General features: G+C 48.7%; 1 protein-coding gene across 5 annotated transcripts in view; it reads right to left on the reverse strand.

The window, feature by feature from the left end:
* Window positions 1-16,135, reverse strand: part of ALS2CL (ALS2 C-terminal like) — an 82,291-nt gene that overhangs the window by 49,782 nt on the left and 16,374 nt on the right. The window contains exon 1 of one of the 5 annotated variants that reach the window (XM_038390541.2): window positions 2,078-2,275. The exons of 3 other annotated variants lie outside the window; for them this stretch is intronic. The gene's annotated coding sequence lies outside the window, so the exon portion shown is untranslated. Of the gene's footprint in view, window positions 1-2,077; window positions 2,276-16,135 lie in introns of those variants that run through there. One more of the 5 variants, XM_043509768.1, reaches the window with a different exon arrangement.

The raw sequence follows: 16,135 nt of genomic DNA on the forward strand, positions 1-16,135 counted from the left end.
TTGGATCAGGCCCTAAGTGACTTCTCTCCAAAGAATGAAGCCTGTGAATTGCAGATGGGCGAGAACTTTCCCTCAGTACCAGGGGAAACAATTCAGAGCAGTTAGGCACGTTACAACTGTGCCACTTCTCCCCTGCTCCTCACGCTGCATCTTGAGTTCCCTCCTGTCCCTAAAAGGAAGGCAGGTAAGATGAGCGCCAACTTTAGCAGCAGCAAGTGCCAGCAATCTGTGAGGCAGTGGTCTCTGATGCTGCTAATCCACCCTCAAACTCCCCTACCCCAAACTGCCTTCTTGCTGCAGCTCAATCTCATCTCTCAGCTGTTAGTTCCACATGCGGCAAGTGAGCTGTAGCTCACGAAAGCTTATGCTCAAATAAAGTTGTTAGTCTCTAAGGTGCCACAAGTACTCTTTTTCTTTTTACAGTAAGAAACTCGCAGAGCTCTCCCCCCCCCCCAAACTCCCCTATTCTCCGCCTACCAAAATGTGGGGCGGAGGGTAGCTCAGGACCTCTGCCTTGCAGTGGGGTGGTGGGGTAGGGGCTTCTACCTAGTGGGGGAGGGTCTGAGGGCTTCTGCCCAGTGGGGTGCACCTGCCGGGGCTTAGGGCTTCAGCCCCACTCCTACTGAAGCCCCAAGCCCCAGCAGGTGCATCCTGGTTCTCTCGAACTTCTGAAGATTGTCATACGTGTCTCGGCGGGTCAGTATGTTTGGCCATCACTATGCTATAGCCCCAGAGCATTGTGGGAGCTGGCATGAAAGAGTCCATGAAACGGAACTGTGCTATCTAAGATACTTATATGGCACCCATCACCACTGCATCCAGGTGCTTCACAACCGTTCATGTATTTATCCTCACGATGCCCCTGTAAGGCAGGGCAGTGTCCATTTTACAGGCGGGCCCCAAGAATAAGCAGTCTGCCCACGGTCCTGCGGGAAGCTTGTGGCATGAACCTGACCTCAAGAGCAGGAACTTGAACCCAAGTCCTAGGCTAGTGTCTCAACCACTGGACCATCCACCTTCTGCAACGTGTCAGACCTCTAAACTCATCAGCCCAAAAATGGGCCACATAGTGCAGGACTATTAACACTGATCCCTTTCTCGTCCAGGGAAGGATTAGACGACCCTCCATTTGGACGAGAGCTCACCAGGTGTCTGTACAGCACCTAGCGCAACAGGCCACTTTGGGGTTTTGAGGAGACCTCAGAGCTATTAGACTACAAATAAAGTCAATGCAACCTGGCAGGACATACCAGCGTTTACCTGCAATCAGCGGTTGGAGCGGCTTTTAAGATACCAAAGTTCACCTGCATTCTGAAAATCATACCAGGCTAGTCTAAAACTTCGCAATAAACTTGTTGGGAGAATGACAGCAATTGTGCCATTTGCAGAGCACCTGGGCACGCTCTTCCACCATGACTAATAAGCCTGGTATTTGTTTTTGCTCAGCCAGGGAGGCTCCAATCCTGAGCTGAACACAGGGTTCTGAATCTGACTTCACCAAGCTACCGATCCCAGGTAAAACTGGTGCTTCCTGCCTCGTTCAGGTCTGTCTCATTCGATACAGGAACAAATTCCCACACAAACAGGCTCCAATCAGTCCGCTTAGGAAAGGTGGCTCCAACTAGATTCTCCCCCCTCCTTTTGCCAGGATCATCTTGCATTTCTCATAAAGAGATCTCAAGGCTCCTATTTTAACTTGGTGACATTGCTAAGGACTCTATTCTCTCCCAGTGCTTCTGTATCTTACATTCACCAGTAACACCAATATCCACCCCATCCCCCCCCCCCCCCGCCACATACACACACAATTAAGGCGCCTTGAATCCTCCCTCCCCTTGGTAAGAAAAGAGATTGCCAATAAACCCTGCCTGTGGCAGACACTCCCAGGAAAAGCACTGAATTCTACCACCACTGGCACAATTAAAGGGCTCTCCATGTTCAAAAAGATTTCAACTGCATTTTACCTTGTCTATTTAATCTGGGGAGAGTAACCTTAAACGCTCCTTCACGCAACTTGGCCATTTAAGATCATGCGAAGCCAGCTTTAACATGCACCCTGGTGGCTAAAATAACTTACTTTACATAAGACGAACAATCATGTTTTCCTTGTGCCCCTGCAGCTTCAGTTCCTCTGGGCTTCCGAGTGCTGAACTACCAGAGTCTCTGATCACCACACCCACAGCTCCCTTCCTCCCTCCCACAAGTTGCCTACTTCTCTGAAACACAGATCCAGGCCTGTGTACTGGGCCAGAGACACACACAGGGCCCCTAGATAGAATTACCAAACCCTGGTAAAGGGAAGCTAAGCATTGGCTGCTCATTACCTTTGTTCTCCAGTTGCTTAGAAACAAAAGCCCCTGTCGCTTCAATCCAATGTGTCAATTACTGTTATATGCATGTTAGAGGCATGTAAAATAGACGTATGATTTAAAGGGAAAGTCATGGAATGAATTCCTCTCCACTAGGTTACATCCCCTGGATCACCACGCCCAATATCTCCCCAGCCCCAAGCAATGTATTGCCCGCTCCTTTTGTGTATTTCGGTGGGTTCCATGAGCCTTCGCCAGCTGGGTTCCTTGCATCATTTACCTTGCTCAGCAATTTTCACCCTTGCCTGGCTTCTGCTGTTAAGAACAGCATGAGAGTCAAATCAAAGCACTGGGAAATAGGAGAGCCATCGCTATTCAAAGCACACTCGGCACATAGCATGTTTAATGTGCAACAGACTGCATGAGACGTCTGCACTGTGTATTCCCCACGGCAGCACACAAGCCACTACACCTTCATACTGTCACCAGCAAGGGAAGATTTTTTTTTTTAACCACACCTCCTTACCCCTCCCCAACCACCTCCAGTTGCCCTTCAACCTACCAGAGCCCTCTGCCCAAAAGCCCTTCAGCTTTTCTAATCCATCCATCATTAACAAATCCCTGCAATCCTTCATCAGGCAGCAAGCCTACCACATGAGTGCCACTAAACAAAGCCCCGCACTGTCCCAGCCTGCTTCAGGGAACGCTGGAGAGCAGGAACAAAGCCCCATTCTCCGATTCCCCAGACGTTCCAACACTACAATTTACTGGCTTTCCTCCCCAGCTGGATGATTTCAAGGAGCTTTACACGCCGCAGGAACTTACTAACACAGGAGGTCCAGGGCTCATCAGTCCATCACTCAGAGGATGCCCACTGCACAAAGGAGAGTGGAGAAGTGTCCAGGCTGGGCAAGCCTTTGTTGAGAGTGATTGTTTTATCACGTTGACTTCCTCCCTGCTCCCCCGGAACTCCACGGCCCTTCTCAGCATGGGACATGCACCATAATTCACTGTCCACTTCAACAAGGATGACTTGCCTAGCTCAGCTGTGCAGCAAGCCAGTCCATTTAAGGCATGCAGGTATATACACACAGCAGGGAACAATCCTATACCGCAAGATCGGTCCCTTTTCTTTTCCAGCCTATTAGGTCCTTAATGTCAGACTCAGATTTGTTCCATAAAAACTTATGGCAAGATGAAGGGGTTTGTGGTTAAATACAAGGCTCGAAACCAAAAAAATCTAGGTCTTATGCTTGGCTCTGCCATATGTTTCCTGTTAAGTGACTTGACCAAGGTTATATCTGTGCCTCAGTTTCCCCCCCCTCTGTAAAATGGAGAGAATACTCCTAACTAAAAGGTGTGTGAAGAGATTTTGCTCTGCGGTGCAACGAAACGGCAGAGTATCACAAGCAGCATGGCTCTTCTTAAAGGAAAACTTACTTCCTCTTTTTGCCCTCAGGAAGTCCAAGGGTGGAGTGTAGGGAGCTATATTTGCCTTGGACCAACTCTTAGGAGCTGCTTTTGAAATATCCAGTTGATGTTCTTGGTCCGCGGCTTGAAGAGAAGTCACTTTCCCTGGTGGTACACCTCCAAGCAGAAGTCATCTTTCTGGAGCACAGCGCAAGGGGTTGCTTTATTTACAGGGCTGTTGTGTTCCAGGCTCCATGTATGAACACATTTCTCTCAGGCAGGGCTGGGCGGGGATCTGAACCCAACAGAAACCAATCTGAACTTCTAATAGCAGAGCCAGCTGATACTTTTAATCAGAGATTCTCAAAGCCTCACCACTAGTGCCAACTGTCTAATGGCACAAACCCGAACACTCTTGCCCTGCCCCCTTCCCCAAGGCCCCACCCCTTCTCACTCCAGACCCCCTCCTTCCCTCGCTCTCCTCCACCCTCACTCATTTTCACTGGGCTGGGGCAGGGGGTTGAGATGCAGGAGGGAGTGCGGGCTCTGGGCTGGGGTCGAGGGGTTTGGAGTGTAGGAATCATCCAGTGCACCAAGTGCCTCCGTAAACACATGGGTGCAACCAGACAATCACAATGCACTTGTCTGGTGCACACTTCCAAAACAATCAGTTCTCATTTTCAAAGGGAGCCTGCACAACACCTTCAAAAGAAGAGCCTGGGGGCTTAAATTCATAACTCTGCTAGACACTAAAAATCATGGACTGAATAGAGATACCGATTTATGGCTTATTACAAACAATCTAAAACCCACTAACAGCCCCTCCCCACCAAGCTGCCTTTCCCCCCCTACCCTTATCACTGGAAAGGGTATTAATGGGCCACTTCCCCTTGAAATGTGTTAACTACTTATGCTAAAAGAAAAGGAGTACTTGTGGCACCTTAGAGACTAACAAATTTATTAGAGCATAAGCTTTCGTGAGCTACAGCTCGCTCATGAAAGCTTATGCTCTAATAAATTTGTTAGTCTCTAAGGTGCCACAAGTACTCCTTTTCTTTTTGCGAATACAGACCAACAGGGCTGCTACTCTGAAACCTGTCATTATGCAAGGCACTTATGCTAAAGAATCTGTTCCACCTTGTATTGAGCTGAGATGCTCCGAGTAGGTCTACACTGCAATTAGGCACCTGCCACTGGCTGGTGCCAGCTAGGGTGACCAGATGTCCTGCTTTTATAAGGACAGTCCCGATATTCAGGGCTTTTTCTAATATAGGTGCCTATTCCCCCCCCCCCCCACACACACACACACTCTGTCCTGATTTTCCACACTTGCTATCTGGTCACCCCATGCCAGCTGACTCAGGCGAAGGGGCGGTTTAATTGCAGTGTAGACAAAGACATTTGCGCTGGGGTTGCAGCCTGAGCTCTGTGACCCTCTCACCTCGCAGGGTCCTAGAGCCCAGACTCCTGCCCGAGCCCGAACATCTACATCACAATTAAACAGCCCCCTATCCCAAGCCAGCTGGCACAGGCCATCCATGGGTGACTAATCGAGGGTATGTCTACTCTGCAGAGTACATTTCTCAGGCCTGAAGCAGACCTCTGTGTAAGCGTCTCTCTCACCAACAGAAGTTGGTCCAATAAAAGATATTACCTCACCCAGCTAGTCTAACATCTGGGACAGTGGTGCCAGAATGGGAGGGTCAGGGAGCCATGGCCCTCCCCCTTTTTGAAAGGCCCATCTGTTTTTCACCATGGAGAACCCCGCTCCCTTCCCCTCTTCTTCCCCCCATCCCCCAAGTCCCCACCCCCTCCCCAGCCAAGCCAGCAGCTGGTGGAGCTGGGCCAGGAAGCCTGGCAGTTATGGGAGCCATGCGGACCCTCCACCTGCCCATGGTGTGGGGGGCCTGAGAGCAGCTCCTGGCCCATGTCCCTGCCACCCAGGGCACATGGAAGGTCTGCATCGTGGCTCCCCATAGCTGCCCGCTTGGCTCTTACCGTGGCCAAGCTACAGCTCTGAGGCCCCACCCTCTGGCCGGAGCTGGGTCGGGGTAAGAGCCATGTGGGCAGCCTGGGTCCCTCCACCTGCCCTGGTCAGTGCGCCGGGGGGGGGCAGAGACACAGATAGGGGGCTGCTCTTGCACACGCGTGCACACACACACACACACCCCTACACCTCCTACCTAGGGCAGGGAATGTGGGCCTCCGAGGGAGGTGGGGGGCCCCTGCCCCCCCCCCATACTTTTGGAAAGGCTCTGCTACTCTTGATCTGGAACCAGCATGGCTACAACACTGCATCCAAAATGAATGCTTCATTTTGATGTTCCAAATGGAAGACAAACAAAACGCATAGAATCATAGAATATCAGGGTTGGAAGGGACCCCAGAAGGTCATCTAGTCCAACCCCCTGCTCAAAGCAGGACCAAGTCCCAGTTAAATCATCCCAGCCAGGGCTTTGTCAAGCCTGACCTTAAAAACCTCTAAGGAAGGAGATTCTACCACCTCCCTAGGTAACGCATTCCAGTGTTTCACCACCCTCTTAGTGAAAAAGTTTTTCCTAATATCCAATCTAAACCTCCCCCATTGCAACTTGAGACCATTACTCCTCGTTCTGTCATCTGCTACCATTGAGAACAGTCTAGAGCCATCCTCTTTGAAACCCCCTTTCAGGTAGTTGAAAGCAGCTATCAAATCCCCCCTCATTCTTCTCTTCTGCAGACTAAACAATCCCAGCTCCCTCAGCCTCTCCTCGTAAGTCATGTGCTCTAGACCCCTAATCATTTTTGTTGCCCTTCGCTGTACTCTTTCCAATTTATCCACATCCTTCTTGTAGTGTGGGGCCCAAAACTGGACACAGTACTCCAGATGAGGCCTCACCAGTGTCGAATAGAGGGGAACGATCACGTCCCTCGATCTGCTCGCTATGCCCCTACTTATACATCCCAAAATGCCATTGGCCTTCTTGGCAACAAGGGCACACTGCTGACTCATATCCAGCTTCTCGTCCACTGTCACCCCTAGGTCCTTTTCCGCAGAACTGCTGCCGAGCCATTCGGTCCCTAGTCTGTAGCGGTGCATTGGATTCTTCCATCCTAAGTGCAGGACCCTGCACTTATCCTTATTGAACCTCATTAGATTTCTTTTGGCCCAATCTTCCAATTTGTCTAGGTCCTTCTGTATCCTATCCCTGCCCTCCAGCGTATCTACCACTCCTCCCAGTTTAGTATCATCCGCAAATTTGCTGAGAGTGCAATCCACACCATCCTCCAGATCATTTATGAAGATATTGAACAAAACGGGCCCCAGGACCGACCCCTGGGGCACTCCACTTGACACCGGCTGCCAACTAGACATGGAGCCATTGATCACTACCCGTTGAGCCCGACAATCTAGCCAGCTTTCTACCCACCTTATAGTGCATTCATCCAGCCCATACTTCCTTAACTTGCTGACAAGAATGCTGTGGGAGACCGTGTCAAAATGTTCAGCAACATACCGATGTTCATCATTCCTGACCAGCTCATGCAGGAAGTTGATGGCACAGCCAGAAATAGACCCCAGGCCTTCTGATTTGACCTTGTCCTGTCCTTCAGCCATGAGACCAACCATCCATCCTGTAAGACTGTCCGTGGCAGACAGTCACCACCATGACACAACACTAATTCCTAGTACCCTCCCATTAGGTCTCAGTGGTTCCTTTATCCCACTGTCCACCTCCTTCTTCTTCAGGCCTGGCTTCACTCCTCTACCACTCGCTCCCCACCCAATACCACGCCATGGTTACACAACTATTGTACCCACGCATCTTCCAAGGTCTCCAGACATTCTTGGATTTAAAGATTCCAAGATGAAGGATTTAATTATGTACACACTCCGGGCCTGTACATAAGTGGATAAGGCCTGGCCTGTGTCCTACCCTCATTCTGCCACTAGCCTGCTGTGTCACCTTGACAAAGTCCCTTAATCGCTCTGCCTCTGTTTCCCCTCCCATCTTTTCTAGCTAGATTCTCTTCAGTGTCTCCTGCTCTATGTACATTCATTTCCTAGCACAATGGAGCCCTGCAATCTCAGGTGGTAATACAAGTAACTACCAACCTCCTCTCCTCGCCCAGCCGGATGGGAGTGCAGGAAAACAGGGAGATCCGACATCCGTATTGAAAAGCTGCTTAGTTCCGAATCCTTTTCGATCAAGGTCTTTGGAGAAGCACATTTGCATGGAACATCCCCTGTCTATCAAAGGGCATCCTGGGGTACCCAGCCTTTAAGGCACCTTGCTTGCACCTGCCTTTAGTGCGGGGAAGCGTTACCCGTACCTGCCAGGGCTCAGCTCCCTGGCTCTCCCAGCCTCCTGAAGCACGAGCACCCCCCCCCCCCCCACTCAGCCTAGCAGACTTCACTGTCCCCCAGGAAGGCCAGAGACAGGAGTTGGAGTGTGCCAGAGTCCTCCAAGCGGTGTCCAGCCCCTTATCCACTGGACACAGAATTATCAGGCTTGTGGTTCCCCAAGGAAGAGGACACCACAGCCTACACCAGAGGTGGGCAAACTATGGCCCACAGGCCACATCCGGACTGTGGGACCCTCCTGCACAGCTCCTGAGCTCCTGGCCCGGGAGGCTCGCCCCCGGCCCTTCCCCTGCTGTTCCCCCTCCCGTGCAGCCTCAGCTCACTGCGCCGCGGGTGCAAGGCTCTGGGCGGCAGGGTGGTGAGGTCTTGCCCGGCAGTGCAGCTGCAGAGTCCGGCCTGATCCGGTGCTTTGTGCTGCACGGTGGCGTGGCTGGCTCCAGCCGGGCGGCGCGGCTGCTTCTCCTGGTGCTCAGGGCAGTGCGGCTGTAGCGTCGCCAGCCACTGGTGCTCCAGGCAGCGTGCCAGGGGGCAGGGAGCAGGGGGAGTTGCATAGAGGGCAGGGGAACAGGGGGGTTGAATGGGGGCAGGGGTTCTGGGGGAGGGCAGTTAGGAAGGAAGGGGGGTCAGATGGGGCGGCGGGGGGCAGCGAGGGGTGGGGGTTCCCAGGGTGTTCAGGAAGAAGGAGTAGTTGGATGGAGCAGGGGTTCTGGGGGGGGGGCAGTCAGGAATGAGAGGAGGCGTTGGATGGGGCAGGGGTCTCAGGTGGGTCATCAGGGGGTGAGAAGTGGGAGGGGGGTTGGATAGGGGGCAGGGGCCGGGCCATGCCTGGCTGTTCCAGGAGGCGCAGCCTCCCCTAACTGGCCCTTCATGCAATTTCGGAAACCCAATGCAGCCCTCAGGCCAAAAAGCTCGCCCACCCCTGGCCTACACCTTAGCACACAGCTCCGCACAAAGCGCTTCGAGCTGTTTAGAGAGAAAACTTCCTCTTGCTTATTCAATGAAGAACAGATTCATATGATCGCAAACAAATACTCGGAACAAAGGACGGATTTGTAAGAACCTAATCACAATATGGGCTAGAGCGCAAACTGGGCTAACAAGACGCATGGCTGTCTAATAAGGCACTGCTTACCCCAAAGTCCTTCTTCACAGCATCTTTCACCCAGGATGGCTAAGACCCTGCTTTCCTGAGGCCAAGCCCACTGGCAGCTTGCTTCTCCCTGACAGAGGCCCACTGCCCAGGTATCTTTCTGTACCCTCAGAGGCATCAGCAGAGAGCTTTGCTCTCCTCCCTTTGGGCCTCCAGCTGTTCACCTTAGTTTTCCTTCTGAAGTCCCCACAAGCTGTAAATTAGCATTTGACTTCCTATGCGAATAGACTTCTATTATAGGACACACAATACACAACATTCCACCAGGGAGATGAGGGTCTCCCACCTCCTGTCTGGAGAAGTCCGGTCTCAAGTCATGGTTTCTTTAACTACAAGGCCTTCAGCATATACATTTCCCACCGACACATCTTCGGCATTCTCCACACATACATTTTGCAAAGATTATGCTGACTGGTGTGCTGAAAACCTACATTACACTCTTTGGTGAGCTAAAACCACCCCCCGCCCCCCTTTGGATCCCTGTAACCCATATGCCCCCCCGCCAGTTGGCATCAAGGAGGTCCTTGAGTCACAAAAGCATTTACAGGTCTAGAAGCGTGGGATGGTCTGCGAGTGCTGACAGCAGGTAATGGAAAAATCTCATCCTACTGCCACACGTTCATGATTTGCATCAGCTCAGGATGTGGCCCTATGTCCCCAAAGAGGGTTTTCGGTAATGACGGAGATTTTCCCCCCACACCCCCAGTTGGGGCTTTCAGGAAGTTGGTTTATAGCTCAAGTTCCTCTGTTCTGTTTGAGTGTAGAAACACATTCTTCCCTGCCCCGGAGGCGGGGGGAAAAGAGGTGTCAGAGTGGCTGGTGATGCTGTGCTGAGTAAGCACCGGAGGGAGTGATTTTCAGACAATCCAGGGACAGTGCCAGCTCAGCTTACAGGAACTATTGGTTATTTAAGTTTTAGTTCGGGGTGATTTATAGGTTTCCAGGAATAACCTTACCTTGAGACAATGAGTCACTGCTTTAGTTGAAGGCACCACTGAAGCCTGGAGCTGTACAGAACTATCCCCAGTAGCTCACACTTGGAATTAATTCAGCACAGTCACAAAGCCTCAGCCCTGCTCAGGACACAAAATTAAGAAACCTTGCCTCATCTCACTATAAGTAGCATTGCATCGTCCACCCTTCCTGCCAGAATGCTACTTATGTGGGGGTGGGGGATGTCCAGAGTATTTGGCGGGGGGCGGGGAAGAGAAGAGAGCTGTTATTCCCATGTCAGATTATGAGCGCTGCATGATTAGTGTTATAACCCACGCCAAGAGTGTGTGGGGCTTTGTTTGTCCCCCGCAACAGCTAGATCAGAGGCTTATGCAAAGTAATGCACACTGGAAAAAACAATCCCAACTATACATACAGAATGATGGAGTCTAAATTAGCTGTTACCACTCAAGAAAGATCTTGGAGTCATTGTGGATAGTTCTCTGAAAAATATAGGCTCATTGTGCAGTAGCAGTCAAAAAAGCTAACAATGTTAAGAACCATTAGGAAAGGGATAGATAAAAAGATAGTAAATATCATATTGCCACTATATAAATCCATGGTATGCCCACACTTTGAATATTGCATGCAGTCCCAGTGGTCCCCATCTCATAAAATCATGACTGGTGTGGAAAAAGGGTTACTTACCCTTCTCATAATACAAGGACCAGGGATCATTCAATTAAATTAATAGGCAGTAGGTTTAGCCAGTACTAGTTCACACACTGCACAGTCAACCTGTGCAACTCCTTGCCAGGGGATGTTGTGAAGGCCAAAATATAGTGGGTTCAAAAAACTAGATAAGTTCATGAAGGATAGATCCATGAATAGCTATTAGCTGAGATGGTCAGGGATGCAACCCCATACCCTAGGTGTCCCTAAGTCTCTGACTGCCAGATGCTGGGACTGGATGACAAGGGACAGATCACTTGAGAATTGCCCTGTTCTGTTCATTCCCTCTGCAGCACCTGGCACTGGCTACTGTTGAAGCCGGGATACTGGGCTAGATGGACCATTGGTCTGATCCAATCTGGTTATTCTTATGCTACTGCTTCCAAGCAAATGGAACTTGCTTTTAGATCCAGGTGTCCCAGAGAGGACCTGACAGGTGCATCGTTACATTAGCAGAGCCCTAGTGACCACCACATTTCAGAAGTGCTCTACCTAAGACGACAGGGATGAACTCATTCAAGGAAAACTAACCCACATCTTGGTCCAAATATTTTTCCAAATGAGCTACCTCCTAACATTGCTGAAACGTATCTCAGGAAGTTAGGCCAAGTCCCAGTGCTTCCCTTTGGTTTTAATCAGCCAATGCATTCTGGTTCATATTTCATTCAAAGCAGCCCCAGAATGATGTGGTTTTGAAGACAGCGGTTCTCACGGGACTTGAGATCCCAAGCCAGACCTCCTTCTTCACAAATAGAATGAGATCTCAGAAATATGTGCAAAGGAAAGGGGAATTATCGAAGCCCCAAAGTTGTTTACTTGGATTCCGGTTTTATGCAAACCTCTCTGTCCAGCCCTCGACAAAACGGTAATTCTTCCGCTCTACTCCATGCTGATTAGGCCTCAACAGGCATACTGTGTCCAGTTCTGGGCACCACATTTCAGGAAAGATGTGGACAAATTGGAGAAAGTCCAGAGAAGAGCAACAAAAATGATTAAAGGTCTAAAAAACATGACCTACGAGGGAAGATTGAAAACATTGGTTTTGTTTAGTCTGGAGAAGAGAAGACTGAGGGGGGACATAACAGTTTTCAAGGACATAAAAGGTTGTTACAAGGAGGAGGGAGAAAAATTGCTCTTCTTTACTTCTTGTCCTATCCTCAGAGGTTATGGGCTTAAATTGCAGCAAGGGTGGCTTAGGTTGGACATTAGGAAAAACTTCCTAACTGTCAGAGTGGAGCACTGGAATAAATTGCCTAGGGAGGTTGTAGAATCTCCATGTTTGGGGATTTTTAAGAGCAGTTTGGACAAACACCTGTCAAGGATGGTCTAGATAATACTTAGTCCTTCCTTGAGTACAAGGGACTGGACTAGATAACCTCTCGAGATCCCTTCCAGTTCTAGGATTCTATAAAGGGATGTGCTGGGAAACTTTCTAACACAACCTGAAGCCAAGCAAAGTTTAAGTATGGAACTGGTCACGAGCCAAGAATGCTGAAAAGCTCATCAAAACATCAGTCAACTGGGGGTTGCATTTGCACAAGTCAAGTCACATTCTAAGATGTTGACAGAATTTGATGAGTTTGATCCTAATGAGGCAGCAAAATTTGGTAGTTTTCATTGGGTTTAGAGGATTATTTTTAATTCATTCAAATGCAGCTTTCATGAGATTTGGGGTGAGAAGGTAGGACGGACTCCAGTGAACTGAAACAGCAGAGTTTTGCAGGGCTGGAATTGCTAGCCTGGTGGAATATAATCCAAAGCATAGGTAAGTTAAAATCAACAACAGATCTATAGATTCCAGGACCATTGTGATCATCTAGTCTGACCTCCTGTATAATGCTGGACAGAGAACTTCCCCCAAACAGTTTCTAGAGCCCATCATTTAGAAAAACATCAAGTCTTGATTTAAAAATTGTCAGTGATGGAGAATCTACCACCACCACCTTTGGTAAATTGTTCCAATGGTCAATTACCCTCACTGTTAAAAATTACACCTTATATCTAGTCTGAATTTGTCTAACTTCAATTTTTAGCCACTGGATCACGTTAAACCTTTCTCTGCTAACTGAAGAGCCCATTATTAAATAGTTGTTCGCCATGTAGATACTTATAGACTAATCAAGTCACCCCTTAACCTCCTCTTTGTTAAACTGAGTAGACTGCCTTCTAGTGGACTCAAGGAGCTCAAAAAGAAAAGGAGTACTTGTGGCACCTTAGAGACTAACAAATTTATTTGAGCATAAGCTTAAGCATAAGAAGCATAAAGCATAAGGCAGGTTTTCTGATCCTTTAATCATTCTCATGGCTTGTCTCTGAATCTCTCTAGTTTAGCAAACTTTCTTCCTGAATAGTGGGCACCAGTACTAGACACAGGATTCCAGCAGCAGTTGCACCAGGGTCAATACAGAGGTAAAATAACCTCTGTACACTCGAGATTCCCCTGTTCATGCATCCCAGGATCTCATTAGCCATTTTGGCTACAGAGTTGCAGTGGAAGCTCATATTGAGCTGATTATCCACCACAACTCTTTGAGAGTTACTGCTTCCCTGGATACAGTCTCCCATCCTGTAAGTATGGCCGACACTCTGCTTCTAGATGAATACACTTACGCACCTTAAAATGCAAATTGTTTGTTTTTGTCCAGTTTACCAAGCAATCCAGATTGCTCTGAATCAGTGTCCTGCCCTCTACATTATTTACCAGTTCCCCAATTTTTGGGTCATCTGCAAACTCCATCAGTGATTATTTTTATGTTGCCTTCCAGGTCAGTGATAAAAATATTGACTAGCATAAGGCCTAGAACCAGTCCCTGCAGGACCCCACTGGAAACAGGCCCGTGCAATGAGAATTCCCCATTTACAATTATATTTTAAGACCTATCAGTTAGCCAACTGTTAATCCATTTTATGTGTCCATGTTAATTTTATATCTTGGTAGCTTTTTTAAATCAAAACATCATGCAGTATCAAGTCAAGTACCTTACAACCCACATTGATTGGCAATAATATATTACCCTCCTCTAATTCTTCATTAAACGAGTCGTGTATCAGCTGCTCCATTATCTTGCCTGGGATTGATGTCAGACTGACTGGTCTAGAATTACGCAGGTCACTTCAGAACTGCGAACAGAAGCAGCCAATGGGAGAGTTTTGGAGAGAGTTTGGAGAAGGAGCATATGTACACAGCACATTGGAGCAAGTGGGAGTGAATCTCTGAGCCCAGGACAACAGACTGAGGCTAGCAGGGCTCACATCCATGCTTCTATCCCCAGGCATCACAGCCAGAGCTCCAATCTCAGCTGCAACTTCAAAGTGCTGTCTACACAGCAATATTTAAAGCACTAGTGTGAGCTCTGCTAGCCCAAATCTGGCAACCCAGGCTGGGAGGCTCTCTCCTGCTTGCTCTAAAATGCTGCCTAGACAGATTTTGGGAGCCTTTCCTTCCAGGTTCAGCTCTCAATGCGGTGCTGAAGAGAAGACTAGAATAGATAATACATCCCCTTAGAATACAAAGGTAAGTGACGGGAAGACAATTCAGATTTTAAGGCCCGATGGGACCGTTACGATAATCTAGCCTGACCTCCTGCATAACAGAGGCCTCCGAACCTAACCCAGTATTCCTGCTTCAAGTCCATCACTTCCGGAGTTGAGCTACAGCACCTCTTTTAGAAAGAGATCCACTCTTGATATGAGGACTTCAAGAGAAGGAATCCACCACCGAGAGTAGGTTGTAATTATAGGCCCAACTGTGGTCATTCTGAAAGCCTTTTGGGAAGCAAAGTAAAGCAAAGCAAAGCAAAAAAAAAAAACAAAAAAAACCAAAAAACCCCCACACCTCAAAAGCAGCTTTCAGAAATCAAATGGGAACAGAATGAGATTGTGCTCAGGGGACAGGACTTCAACACTCTTCAGCCTGCTGCTGTAGCAGCGTAATTGTATGGGGACTTCAGATGCGATTGTGAAAACCTTACACAGCAGGTAGTTAGGGGACCAACACCAGTCACTACATGGCTTGAAACGTCACCAGGGCCAACCCTTAAGGGTATTCCACGAATCGAGCCAATCTGCCACCTTATAGGTAGTCAGCGTGATGGACGTAGCATGGCCAGCAACTCAGTTGGTGCTCCAGGGCTTTCTGAGAAGTCTCCTTAGTACAGAGGAACAGACCTCAGCTGGCGTGAACAGCCTCAGCTTCGTTGACCTCAATAGAGTGATGCTTGTTCACACCAGCTGAGGATCTGGCTCTAGTGTGCCACCAAGATGGGGCAGCAGGCTGGACTGTTCTCACCTATTCAGCTGCCCTTAGGGGCCCAAGTCAGAGTTGGGCATGTTTTGCCCATGCACCTGTTGAGTCCAGGAACTCAGTATTTGTGTGAGCAAGTCAGACAGTTACACATGGAGACAGGGAGCTAGGTATAATGCTAGGTTTCAGAGTAGCAGCCGTGTTAGTCTGTATTCGCAAAAAGAAAAGGAGTACTTGTGGCACCTTAGAGACTAACAAATTTATTAGAGCATAAGCTTTCGTGAGCTACAGCTCACTTCATCGGATGCATTCCGATGGTATAATGCTGTTGCCCCCTAGCACAGACAAACACAACGTTTAGGCCTACTTAGCAATCCAGCCCTTCCCAATCCTCTTACAAGTATAATAGAGGCTCTCTCTCTCTGAAAGTATGATGCAAGACCGGTCAGAAGAGGGAGTAGGGGAGTACAAGAGAACAATGGGTACAAACCAGTGATTTTCCTAGCTCTGGGCAGTCACTTGAAGCCCTCTGTAGATCAGCCCCATATGATGATCCCTATAATGCTGTCAAGAGACTTTCCCTAGGGTATCTGGCCAGACTGACTGATCGGGGTAGAGATCCAGAAAGCTCATCAAGACGTTTGATTTTGTTTTGTTTTTTTGGACAAGACATTCTCCATGCCAGAGATGCCAATTTGTCAAAGCCAAAACTGTTCACAGAAAGGGCTGGTTCTGACAAATCATCAAATCTTCCCATTGACAGTTTCAAAACTAGCAGTTCCATTTTCTAGGTAAAATTAACTTCCACTTGGATATTTAAGTAGTTTATAGTAACAAAAAAGTTAAAAATGTTAAAATCTCAACAAAAGGTTTCAGTTGTCCTGAGCCAAGTGTTTTTTCAGTTAATGAAAAATTTGAGATTTTGACTTTCCATCTCAGTTTGGGACAGGGTGGTTCTTTTGCCGGGCGGGGGGAGGGAAGAAGAGAAGAGACCGCAAAAATTATTAATGGGA

The sequence above is a fragment of the Dermochelys coriacea genome, chromosome 2, assembly GCF_009764565.3.
Source record: "Dermochelys coriacea isolate rDerCor1 chromosome 2, rDerCor1.pri.v4, whole genome shotgun sequence".
Taxonomy (NCBI): Eukaryota; Metazoa; Chordata; order Testudines; family Dermochelyidae; genus Dermochelys; species Dermochelys coriacea.